This window comes from Propithecus coquereli, unplaced genomic scaffold (assembly GCF_000956105.1).
Source record: "Propithecus coquereli isolate 6110/MARCELLA unplaced genomic scaffold, Pcoq_1.0 Scaffold194, whole genome shotgun sequence".
NCBI classification, from domain to species: domain Eukaryota; kingdom Metazoa; phylum Chordata; class Mammalia; order Primates; family Indriidae; genus Propithecus; species Propithecus coquereli.
The window spans coordinates 587,402-599,598 of record NW_012144300.1 but is presented as its reverse complement, the minus strand read 5'-3'; positions in this window follow the sequence as shown (position 1 = coordinate 599,598).

Genomic DNA, 12,197 nt, shown 5'->3' with positions numbered 1-12,197 from the left:
CATACCTATGCTGTGCTTCACTGTGTGCTGATTTTGTACTTTAATCTCTGAGGGCAGAGATTAAATCCCCCTTGACCCCCCAGTAATTTCTGAATTCTGGAGAAAGCCTTAATATAAACTCCAGGTGTTCACAACAATTCGTTGTATCTGTCACATGGAGCAGTATGGGGTTGCAGCTAATAGGAGGGGAAGAATGGAAGACAGTCTTAGAGTTTGTTTATTCAGTTCTCTCACTTTGTGAGCAAGTTACCTGAACTCCAAGGAGCAGAAAGTACACAGTGATAGAGCTAGGCTATCTAGTTCCCAGCTGAGTCAATTTTCTATTTCACCATCCTACACAAGGATATTGTGTATGATAGTTCTTTGGAATGAAAAGTTCCCACCATGATAACGGGCAATGCCTGATAATGTAGTAGGTGCTCAATGAATGTTGACAAAAGAATTAATAGATTCTTAATGAATGACATAAAGGCTATTTATGACAATTAAGTACAATTTACAGAATATCATGAAAAGCCAATGGATCCAACTTTGCCAATACTATATTTAATACAAAATCAATATGCATATGGAGTTTGGATTTTTCATCGGCTTTACTGATCTTTACCATGAGTGTCTTATTAGTCATCTGAACCCCTTTCTGCTGCCTGTATCTCTGGAACAGAACAGCAGGGATTACAGTGAAGCTCCACACAAGCAAGAAATCATTCATTTAACCAAGAGGCAGTTGGCCATGCAAAGGGGCTCCAGTGGAATTCTCTACACATTCTTATTTTTAAAAAATCACATCAGTTCTGAAGGAGAGGTCATGGCATGGTTTACTTTATGCCTTGTTCCCTGGCCCACAGATACTTTTCACAGCTGGACCAACACATTAGTAAGTACAGTCATGCACTGCATAATGATAGTTCAGTCAATGATGGACCACATATATGACGGTGGTCCCATAAGAATATAATATTGTATTTTTGCTGTAAATTTTCTATGTTTAGATACACAAGTACTTACCATTGTGTTATTACTGCCTACAGTATTCAGTACAGTAACATACTGTACAGGTTTGTGGCCTAAGAGCAATAGACTATCCCATATAGCCTAGGAGAATAGGCTATGCCATCTAGGTCTGTGTAAGTACTCTCTGCGATGTTCACGCAGGATGAAATTGCCTAATGACACATTTCTCATAATGTATCCCTGTTTTTAAGTGATGCATGACTGTAAATGAAATCCCAGAGTGAAGAAGGTTGCTTTTGTAAAGAAGACTGTTGTCTAGCTAGAGGACACAATTGATAAATAGGGCAGAGATTTGAGAAAAGAGTGATGGCTTAGTTTCCTTGGGACACCTCCACTGGCCCTTGAAGAATTTGTGTTTTAATTTTGTCCCTTTTATCCTGTGACCCCAAATGAAGTTTTTCTTGGCATATGCACTGAAGAGAAAGGTTCCAGCATGTTCCAAGTACCACAGAATATTCCAGGTTTATTTCAGCACAATTCACAGCAGCCAAAGAATGTTTGAGGTTATGAATGGAATCAGTTAAAGAATGGCCTATTATTTCTGCACTTAAGTTAGCTGAAAGTAGACACCGTAAAATGTACCTTAGAAAGGAAATACATTTTTCTCTGTCAAAGTTGTACAATAGGTACATTTATACCCAAAGCAGTTGGATTTGATTTTTATAACTGATAACCTAGAATGTACCCATGCTCAAGCAGTTTGGATTTGAGGTAAGACAGCTATCTAGATAAATGAGTTATATAAGTTCTGATTCTAGGCAAATCATTAACTGATTTGGTAACCTTCCATGCTCCCTTCCTAGAATAAGCCTGATTTAAGAGTTAGAAGACAGGATATTATGTCTCCATTCTGCTAGTAACATTCTGTATGACTTTAGAGAAGCCACTTGGGTGCTCTATGCCTTAATTCACTCACCTATTAAATGGAAATGGAAATAATAACTATACCAAGGCTACCTAATATGGGCTGAATTGTACCCCTCAAGGAAGATATGTTGAAACCCTAACTCCAGAAAGTATGAATATGACTTTATTTGGAAATAGGTCTTTGCAGATGTAATCAAGTTAAGATAAGGTCTTTGGGGTGGACCCAATCCAGTTTGACTGTTTTCCTCATAAGGAGAGAAAAATGTGTACACAGAAGCACACGGGGAGATGCCACATAACAACAGAGGCAGAGATTAGAGTGATGCAGCTGCACACCAAGGAAAGGAAAAGATTGGCGGCCACCAACAGCAACTAGGAAGAGGCAAGGAAAAATTCTACCCAGAGTTTCAGAGGGAACACGGCCCTGCTGGCACCTTGATCTCGGACTTCTCGCCTCCAGAACTGTGGGAATATAAATTTATGTTGTTTAAGCCGTACAGTTTGTGGTAATTTGCTATAGCAGCCTTGGGAAACTAATAAACTACCTAACTCCTATGGTGTTGTGAGGTTAAAATATGCTAATATGTATGAAAAATATACCCACATCTATTAGAACAGAAATTGCTGTTGAGATCTATAGATCAGTTTATCTTTGTTAACCTCAAGATATATCCAAAATGAATTTCTCTAAAGCAGACGGTGTTAAGGAAAAGCTAAATTTAAACTACTGTGAGGAATGCTTTTTATCATTAAAAATGTTTTGTTAACAAGATTTTAACCTTAAAAAATTATCTCTCACAGAATCCTGAAAATTCGGCAGTTCACGAACATTCTGGAAAAGCTGTTTTCTGCCATCTTTCATTTTTATATGTTTAAATACTTTCTTTCCTGGGTACGTGAGTTTTTTTCAAGGAAACTTGAGTGCCTTATTCATTATACTTAGAACGTTGGCTTTCCCAAGGCCTATACAGTAAGCAGAAAATAAAAACATAGGAAAATTTTTTATTTTATGAGATGCAACCACAAAAATCCCCGGAATAGGTCTGATCCTCCATTCACTACCCTCAAACCACAGCAATGAAATACTATCAAATTGTAGTCATTGCCCAATTATCTCTGTTGCTCTAAAACAGTTATTAGTGCAAAATAGCACATTCATCACTTCAAAAATTATATTAGGCTTTAGAGAGTATTATATAATATTTCCTCTCTATATATACACATGAAAGTAATTACTATTCTGTATACATATATTTACACATACATACATATATGTATATAATAATAATAATAGCTATTATTATAGACAATTGTTAGTAGTTCCTCTTATTTTTCAGTATTTTCTTGAACTTGAATTGGTTTGAGCAGGAGAGAGTTAAATGTCTCAGGCTAAAAACTCGAGAAACTTTGGAGGTCATCTGTTTTAAATCCCCTCGTTTTACAGATAAGGGAAGCAGAGCAGCATAGCTGTTCAGTGACCTGTTGAAGGTTGCACAGGGATTCGGTGACAGAATAAAATTCTAGTTGCCTGACTTCCAGTCCGATGTTCTTTCTTCTCTAAAATCATAGTAGTCATACAGACTTGGTATTAGTTCTTGGATCTCTCACTTTCTAGCTATGTGACCTTGGATAAGTCTCTCAAATTTTCTGAACATGCCTTTTCTAGTTTGTAAAATGAAAATCAAAAACCAGGCTGGTGAAAGATAGAGCATAGTCATAACAGAAATATTCAGACCACAAAATGTTACCCAAGATGAAAAAAAGTTCAGCTTTCCACCCTCCCATTTCCAAACCACAGTATTAGGTTATTGAGTATGAAATATCCACTTTCCTTAAGTACTAAGTCTGATAGTTGATATCTCTGACATTTCACTTTGACACTTCTGGTTTTATTTTTATTGTGAAGGTACATCCTCAGTCTTTCAAATGGACATTTTGGCTTGTGATTATTTTTCAAATTTTTTTTAGAGCGATTTTTGTGAAACCATGGATAAGTCAAAAATTCGTGTTATTTTCAAATATGAGTTCTGTCGTAGAATTGATGTTGTGCAGGCAGCTCGAAATATCAACGCAGTGTTTAGGAAGGATGTGGCTAATGAATGCACAGTACACTGGTGGTTTGAGAAGTTCTGTTCTGGTGATTTTAATCTTGAACACGAGCAGCCACGTGGGTGACCTGAGACCAAGGTGGATAGTGATGAGCTGAAAGCTATAGTGGAAGCCATCTATCTCAACCTACATGTGAATTACTAATAAGGTTTGATGTTACTATTCCAACAATACTCAAGCATTTGAAACAAATTGGCAAGGTAAAGAAGCTGGATAGATAGGTTCTACATGAATTAAACGAGCATCAGAAAAGAAATTGTCTCAAAGCTTTCCTTTCTTTGCTGTCACGACATAAAGGCAAACCATTTCTACACTGTATTGTTATGTGTGATGAAAAATGGATTCTTTTTGACAATCGCAAGCATTCCCCACAATAGTTGGATAAAGATGAAGTGCCAAAGCACAGTCCACAACTGAATATTCATCAAAAAAAAGCTAATGGTGTTTGTTTGGTGGTCCAGTGCTGGTATTATCCACTACAGCTTCATGAAACCTGGTCAATTGATTATAGCGGATGTCTACTCCAACCAATCGGATGATATGATGAGGATGCTTGCAGTGAAGCGGCTGAGATTGGTTGATAGACACAGGCCAATACTCTTGCAAGACAACACTTGACCACATGTCACACAAACGCCGCAGCTCAAACTACAGCAGCTGGATTCGGAAACTCTCTGTATTCACTCATCCACTGTATTCACCAGATCTTGCACCAACTGGCTAGCACTTCTTTCAGGTTTTGGAGCACTTCTTGCAAGGAAAAAATATTCAATTCTCAAAAAACTGTGGAAAACGCCTTTCACTATTTCATTGCCACTAGCTCTCCAGGCTTCTTTGCTGCTGGTATAAACAAGCTACTGTTAAGATGACAAAACTGTATCGACAATTTAGGCGCATTCTTTGATTAATTGTACTGCTTCTTGTTTGAGATATAATGAACTGCACTTTTGATTCAAATAGGACTTTTCATATTTAATGACCTAATAATTACTACTTGTCCTTTGCGACCCAGCTCAGTCATCACTGTCTGGGGCATTTCTTCATTGGGCCGCAGGGACTTGCACAGGACCCTCCTTTCTGCACTTGTGGTCCCCGGGGCTGTCCCTGGTGTATATGTACTTACTTCACTCCACTCGCCTTGTTATTGGACTGTAGGTCCCTGTTTGCAGGAACTGTTCATATTCACCTTGGCACATAAGACACTACTTGACAAAAAAGGAATTGCTCAATGAATGATCAATAGGTGAATTTTTTTTTTCACAACTACTAGGGTTAAAGTTATTGAAGATAGATCTAAATTCTCATGGAAAATATTCCTTCTTTTCCACAGCTGCTAACAGTCTAAAAGTGGATGAGTTCTCACTCATTGTATGGATCATTCTTTTTCCAATTTTTTTTTTAACCTTTGTAATTAGGTTTTGATTAGGGTACTGATAAAGTAGATTTCCTTGTATTGCCTGAACACACACTGACTAAGGGTAGTGAAGCTGGGCAGTCCAGGGCAACCATAGTTTCAGCAGACAAAATTCCATTTGGAATCATGTCTTTGCTGAGTATAAGCCACCACTTAATAAGTTATTAGCAAATGACTAAAGATGCCCGAAGTGTGAGAGGCAGTTGTAGAAGAGTTGAAAGAGCTCCAAGGCTATTGTTAAATGTCCTGGGTCTGGGTCCATGCTCTAGTGTCTTTATTCATAATGCAGAGATAAAAATATCTACCTCACAGAATTTTGGTGAAGTATCAATCAGAAAATGTTCATGAACACAGCTGTGAATGGAGAAGTATTACATGAATGGAAGGATGTATATAATTATGAGTTGGATTACTAAACTGGAGAATGAACACTAATTCCTCTGTTTGTTTTTAGTAGTCAGGACCAGAAAATGGAGGCAATTGGCCATTTAATTGTATTAGAGACTTAGAAGCGGTTGATGGTGTACTAGGGTTTGGACAGCCATTGATGCTCACTGACTCTGCTAGAATGCTCCAGTTGGAACTCAGGATGCAGAAGAATCTAAAAGAGATCAGGCAGAACAGGGCATGGGCAGGCATTAACTACTTGAACATCTAATGCTAATAGTCGAGGTCTGAATGAGTTAAATTAAATTAGAGAGTCCTTTATTGCTAGAGCTCTGTTCTAACATGCATTTCAGAAGATATTAATAAAACTCTGAAATTCTCAAACTGTTTATTTCCAATGGATCTCTTATTTGGATGGCTCCTAAACTGTGAGTCTAAATCTGCCCCAGGATATGTATAGTCGAAGGTCATAATGCCAATCACTCTGGTCCGAGAAATTCAGTTTGACTCCAGACTTGTGCACAGAGCTCTCCCTAGAGCACTGTAAGTCAAGCCAAGGCCCATGAATTGATCTATGAAAGATCCCATACAAATGGGCCTAGGCAATAGTTTCTTGAAGCAACAGATATTTCTAGTTGTTGCTAAAATATATTCTGAGAATGGCACCATTCAGAGAACCTCAAAACAATCATCAATATAGAATCTCTTCTTGCACCCGTTCTTGCCTTTTAAGAATTTATGAGAACTTTACCTTTTGACTTTTTTCTTTCCTTCAAGTTTTCTTTAGTTTAACCCATTGTAGCAAGGCAGATGGTTTATATAACAGATTGATTAGAAGAGACACCACCACCACAAACACACGCCTGTTATAAAATGCTAAAGATACTTGGTTTATTTAGACAAAGATATAGAACTTCTCATATGTGAGACAGCTATATCATGTAGGATAAGATGCAGCATATCTTTAGACAAAGGGTCTTCTTTTATCTCCAAGTTCCTTAGCTGCTGACACTCTCTAAATAGGTAAAATGCCATCAGAATAGGGAAAGAAGCTGAATTCTTGCTAGGCTACTACCCTTTTATGTTTAGCTTGTATCTTCAATACCTCCATTTTTGAAGAACTTACATTAATCATCTCTGCCTTCCACTTAAAGGAACATTGACAAAATTATGCCCTTGTGATTCTCAAATCAAATGTATAATCAGCAAACCCACATCCTCATCCAGATGGCAGAGTCAGTGTTCCCTGAACAAGCATGTACACTTTTAGCTTTTCGGTGTCCTAGAAATGTTATCTCCTTTATATCTATCGTAAAATATTCATTGGTGGAAGTTGTAAAGACCAAGTGGGATGCACAGAGTACAATTTTCCCCTAGGTATTAATAGAATTACAAGAATGACTATGGTTGCTTTGCCCCCTGCAGAATGACACCTTGGAGAAGATTCAAAAATCCCATCCCTCGGCAGTTATTGCCTCTCCCAGCCGTGGGCACAGAGGATGGAAGACTCTGAGTTGTGAGGAAATCATTCTACTGAGAGTCTGCTGCTGATACTCTTTCGGTTTATAAGGCACCAGGAGGATCCTCTTTGTTATCTCCCTAGAGCTCTCTTTCAGCCTTTAGAGAATGTGGAAGTTCAGGGAAGGTTTCCAATATACTAAAACTAATATATTTATTTTTCACCCGTTTTACAAAAGGCTCACAGAATATTTTAAAACCAGGCAAGGACCTACAGATTGCTTCATCTCTCTTTTTTATTTTTGGATAAAAATCAGATAAATTTCAATATAAAGACTGTTTTTAAAAATCTCTCTTTTTATATTTGACCAACTGTTATTAAGGATATTTCTCTTTTAAATTACCCATTATAGATTTCAGCAAATTTTTTGAATGTTGTATGTGATTTAGTCATTTTAATTATGACTTAATATTTGAGTAATGTCACCATTCTCCAAATCTTCCATAATTACAATTCAACTTGTCAGAATTTACTTAATAGCCATGTGCCTAAGCATAAGGGAAACACTTGGTCTGTTTAGCAAACCTTCTGTCAGAGCAGAAATACAAGAAGATTGTAGCAGTCGATTACTGTTTTAGTGTGAGTAGGATACGCCATATGATGCAAGATGCCTCCTGCCAACTAAGTCAGCAAAGGATTTTGTTTAGCAGAATTCTGTTTAATAAGAAAGAGTTTTGATAAATAGTCTTGTCTCAGATGAATTAAACTATTGATTTACCAATACTGTCCCTATCTTGACCCAGGGGGACACAGTTGATACCACTTAGAATATCACAGACTCTCTGCCATATGCATGTTGTCTAGCCCATGCTTCAACCCTATCACCTTTCAGCAGATTGCTTTAGACAAAAGATCTCATGGGCAAGGAATCTGCAATGCATATAAGCTTACTTGCTGATTTAATACAAGAGAGTCCTAGACATTGACCTTGTCTTGAGTTATTCTAACTTGGCAGGGCTGTAACACTGCAAAGACCTGCAAATCCCTTTTTAACAAGGCTACCTGAACCAAATGGCCCTGGTCCAAATACATGAAAATTTAAAGATGTCCAAGAGATCAATGGCTTACAGTATTAAAGAGTAGAAAGACTGACACTGCAAACTTAACTCAGGTCTACTTATTTATCCAGTCAAGGATTCTGTCTCCAAGCATAATAGCTGCTCTGTTATCACTTTATAAATTGCTGTGAATATTATTTCAGTAATGAACTGGGAGAAGGCATTCTGTTTGAAGCTGTTAAAGGTACAACATGCCCCAATAAAATCCCCAGATGTTCAATTATTTGAAAGAAATTATTTCTCCTCTAAGCAGGGTGTATTTACTATTTTTATTTTTTCCAAAAACAGCAGGTAGAATGGATATTATAATGTCCACAGAGCCCATGGTCTTTGATGCACCCACAGGCATTGTGGGGCAACCAAAGTGGTTCTCAAGGCAAGAGGCAGGCCAAGAATGGGATGCAGGTGCTTGTAATTCTGCTTACTATTCCTTTCTTTCATCAGAAAAAAAAAATCCTATAATTTTCCAGGGTAAGAGAGAAATTGGCAATACCTATCAACTTGGCACTAAGTAAGCCTAATTTGGCAAGATTTATAGTGTACCCAGTGCAGAAATGATCATATGTGCACATTATGTACCGTGTCTAAAATGGCATTCTAACGCACTCTGCTACTCTAACGACAGTGTATTGTGCACAAATGCTCTCTGAGTTTTGCATGGAGAGTTTTCCCTTGGCAATGTGTTTCTAACACATCTACGTTAGAATGTGTTGAAAATATCAGTTGTCAAAACCATGGGAAAGGAAGCACACAAGTACATATACATATATTTGCTTCTACAACAAGTCATGTGGATTTAAATATTCTATTGTTCTATTGTATATAGTTTTCTTTCAGTTTCCAGTATGGTCTAGGTTGAATATTCCTAGCAAAGCAAAAGCAAAACAAAACAAAAGTAAAGGCTGCAAATAAAGGGATAGAGAAAGGCAGACACAATATTATTAGAGCAGGAAGCCTGGGTTCTAGTGGTAAGCATCCTATTGTGCTATTGTGCATGCTCTGGAAGGTATCTTTTGTTTAGTTGAACTCCAGTTTCCTCATTGCAATACGATCAAGTTTGAGTAGGTGATTTTTTTAGTTTATATTTAGCCTAATTTCTATCATAAGTATGGTTAAACCAGAACAAATGTATAGACAACCTTTAACATTACAATTCTCTACTCACATGGTGTTCACCGACTCAGTCTGTGGAGTTCTCAGTTTTAAATGTGCCCATGCAATTATGAAGAAAGATAAAGAGCTTTTCCGTGACAAGGCATTTGGGGAGGTATTGATGGTTGAGTGCAAATGAAGAAGGGAATGTGCTTCATTTCGGGTGGGCAGGCACCCCACCAAAAATGACATAAAGGTATCAAAGGGTTCATTGAATAAGGTGGACTCTGTAGAGTATAAACATAAAACAAGGCAACATAATTTTCCCTTCAAAAGTGCATCTTTACTCCCTTCAAGTACTTTCTGTGGATTAGTTCTTTTTCTGCCCCTAGATGAACCCTTAGGCAGGTTTTACTTCTCAGATGATAAACAAATGGTCTCTTGTTTAGGGATTAAAACTGCAATTTGCTACAATAATCACACAACTCCAGTCCAGTGCAGAATATTAATCAACACTTCAAATGTGTATCCAGGTAAATCTTCTTTCTTCCACCTTGGGCCTGATCCAGCCATGGAATCCTAGAGTCTAGGGAAAGATCAGCGTTGTGTCTTCAATCCTTCCTAGTTGTGGTTTTTGACCCCTCTAGCTTTGGAGGGGATGATGAAGGAACTAATAAGGAAAAGGCAGAGTTCTGTCTGTTTGGTACTGCTGTGATCTGCCATTGGTGCCCCCTACCTATGGCAGGTGTCGCAAAGCGACTATCTTTTGGGAGATTTTTGTGGGTTTCCAGGTTATCAACTACTGATATTTATAATTTCAGATCCCTGGATTTGGTAAATTCTTCTCTTTCAGTGGGTCACAAATATCTCCCACCTCAGCTCCTGTGCTTCTTGCAATTCTGTGCCCTGGAGAGATAGAAACAAGACTTACGGAACGGAGAAGGAGACGGGGTGAGGGTCAGGCAAGAGAGAAGTAGCTGAACACATCACGACTTTATAAGTTTCCAAGCTTGAAGAAGGCCTGAGCTAAAAGAGAGGAGAAGTTTTACATTGGATAAGAGTTCATAGTTTGGTTTATTGCTCTGAGTGAGACTAAGAGCCTTAGATTGGACAGATTTTTAATGTTAAAGCTAAAAGAAGTTGTTTATTATCTTGATAATAAATAACTTGGTAAGCAGTGTGACCTCTTTTTCATTTTGCTTTGAGACAAAAGGAAGAGTTATATCTTCCATCCTATTTTAACTATAGAAATCATTAGACCATGTAGTTAATATTAAGGTTCTTAAAATATAACTTGAAGTTTTAACACCCTCTCTCCCATATCCTTAATTAAATATCACATCAATGATGCTATCACTGTTACTGTAGAATAAGCAACTTTTTGTGCTTTCCACTCTAGGCTAAGATTACTTCTCTGCGAATCCCCAGTGGTCACTGAGAAAGGCCATAAGAAGTGTCAGGAGATACAAGTTTGTAAGAAATATTTTGAAGAGAGCAGGCCCATCCAGGAGCCTGGTACTAGAATGTCTTCATCTCCACGTCATCTGTTATGATGACTTGGAAATGAGCAGCTGCAATGAGACAGCACATTGTCTGAATGCATTGAAAAAAAAAAAACATTTCTAATAATAATGCTAGGACTAATGAGTTTCACATTAATTAATGAAAGTGACAGTAGTTGAATCTTATTCAAGTATTATAACATGAACACAAATAAAAACATGCCCAGGCTTGCTTGTCACATTGCTGCACTGAATACTACAGTCTGTTAAATAGCTGGGCAACAGCCAACAAAATACCTGGAGTGCTTCACAGAATAAAACCCAACAGTTCTCCAGTCTGTTTCTGTACAAATGTGAACTATTCTTTCATGGATTTCGGTACAAGAAGTGAAGTACAGGCTAGAGGTCTATATTTGTGAAAGAAAAGCCTCTCCTACATTTTCCATGTAACTATAAAGTTTCTATTATTGGATGTTTTTCCTAACACCATTTTACCAACAAGGGTATCCTGAGATTATGTCCATAGGCTTATCTCGGAAGGCCAGTGAGTTGCTTCCAGAGTAATCTTAGAGAACAAGGTAGGGAGACTATGACTTCTGAGATCCTCTGTGGATACTTGGGCTTTGCTTACGGCATGCTAGTACATCAACATACACAAGTGTCCTGTGGTTGCAACTTTACATATGCCAGTTTTGCAAGGTTCTTTCAAGTGGGACTCGATGGATAGAATTGTAGCATCTAGCCGCACTTTTTCCTTTTCAGAATGTATTCTCTTACTCTGCAGTATTTTGTCTCCACGTTGCCAGAGAATTTTATGGATCCCTCCAGCCTAAGTTTCCTTAGAGTGGGCATTCTAAACCTCAACTCTGTTGACATCTTGGGCTGGATAATTCTTTGTTGTGGGGGCTGTCCTGTTTTGCATCATCCCTGTCCTCTACCCGCTAGCTGTTAGAAGCAACACTCCCCTATTTTGGTGGTGACAACTAAAAATGACTCTAGATATTGCCATATATCCCTGGGGGTGGGGGGACAAATTTACCCTCTACTCCCATTTAGGGCCACTGTCTTTGAGAGAGGGTCTTCTCTCCTATTCAAGGCCCTTCCAAAGAACATTAATAGGGTGCCTATGACTCATATGTTGGCGAACCTGGAAATACCCTAAAAAGCCCTTGCTAGAGTCGACTTTTTTTTTTTTTTTTCCGAGACAGAGTCTCACTGTGTTGCCCTGGCTAGAG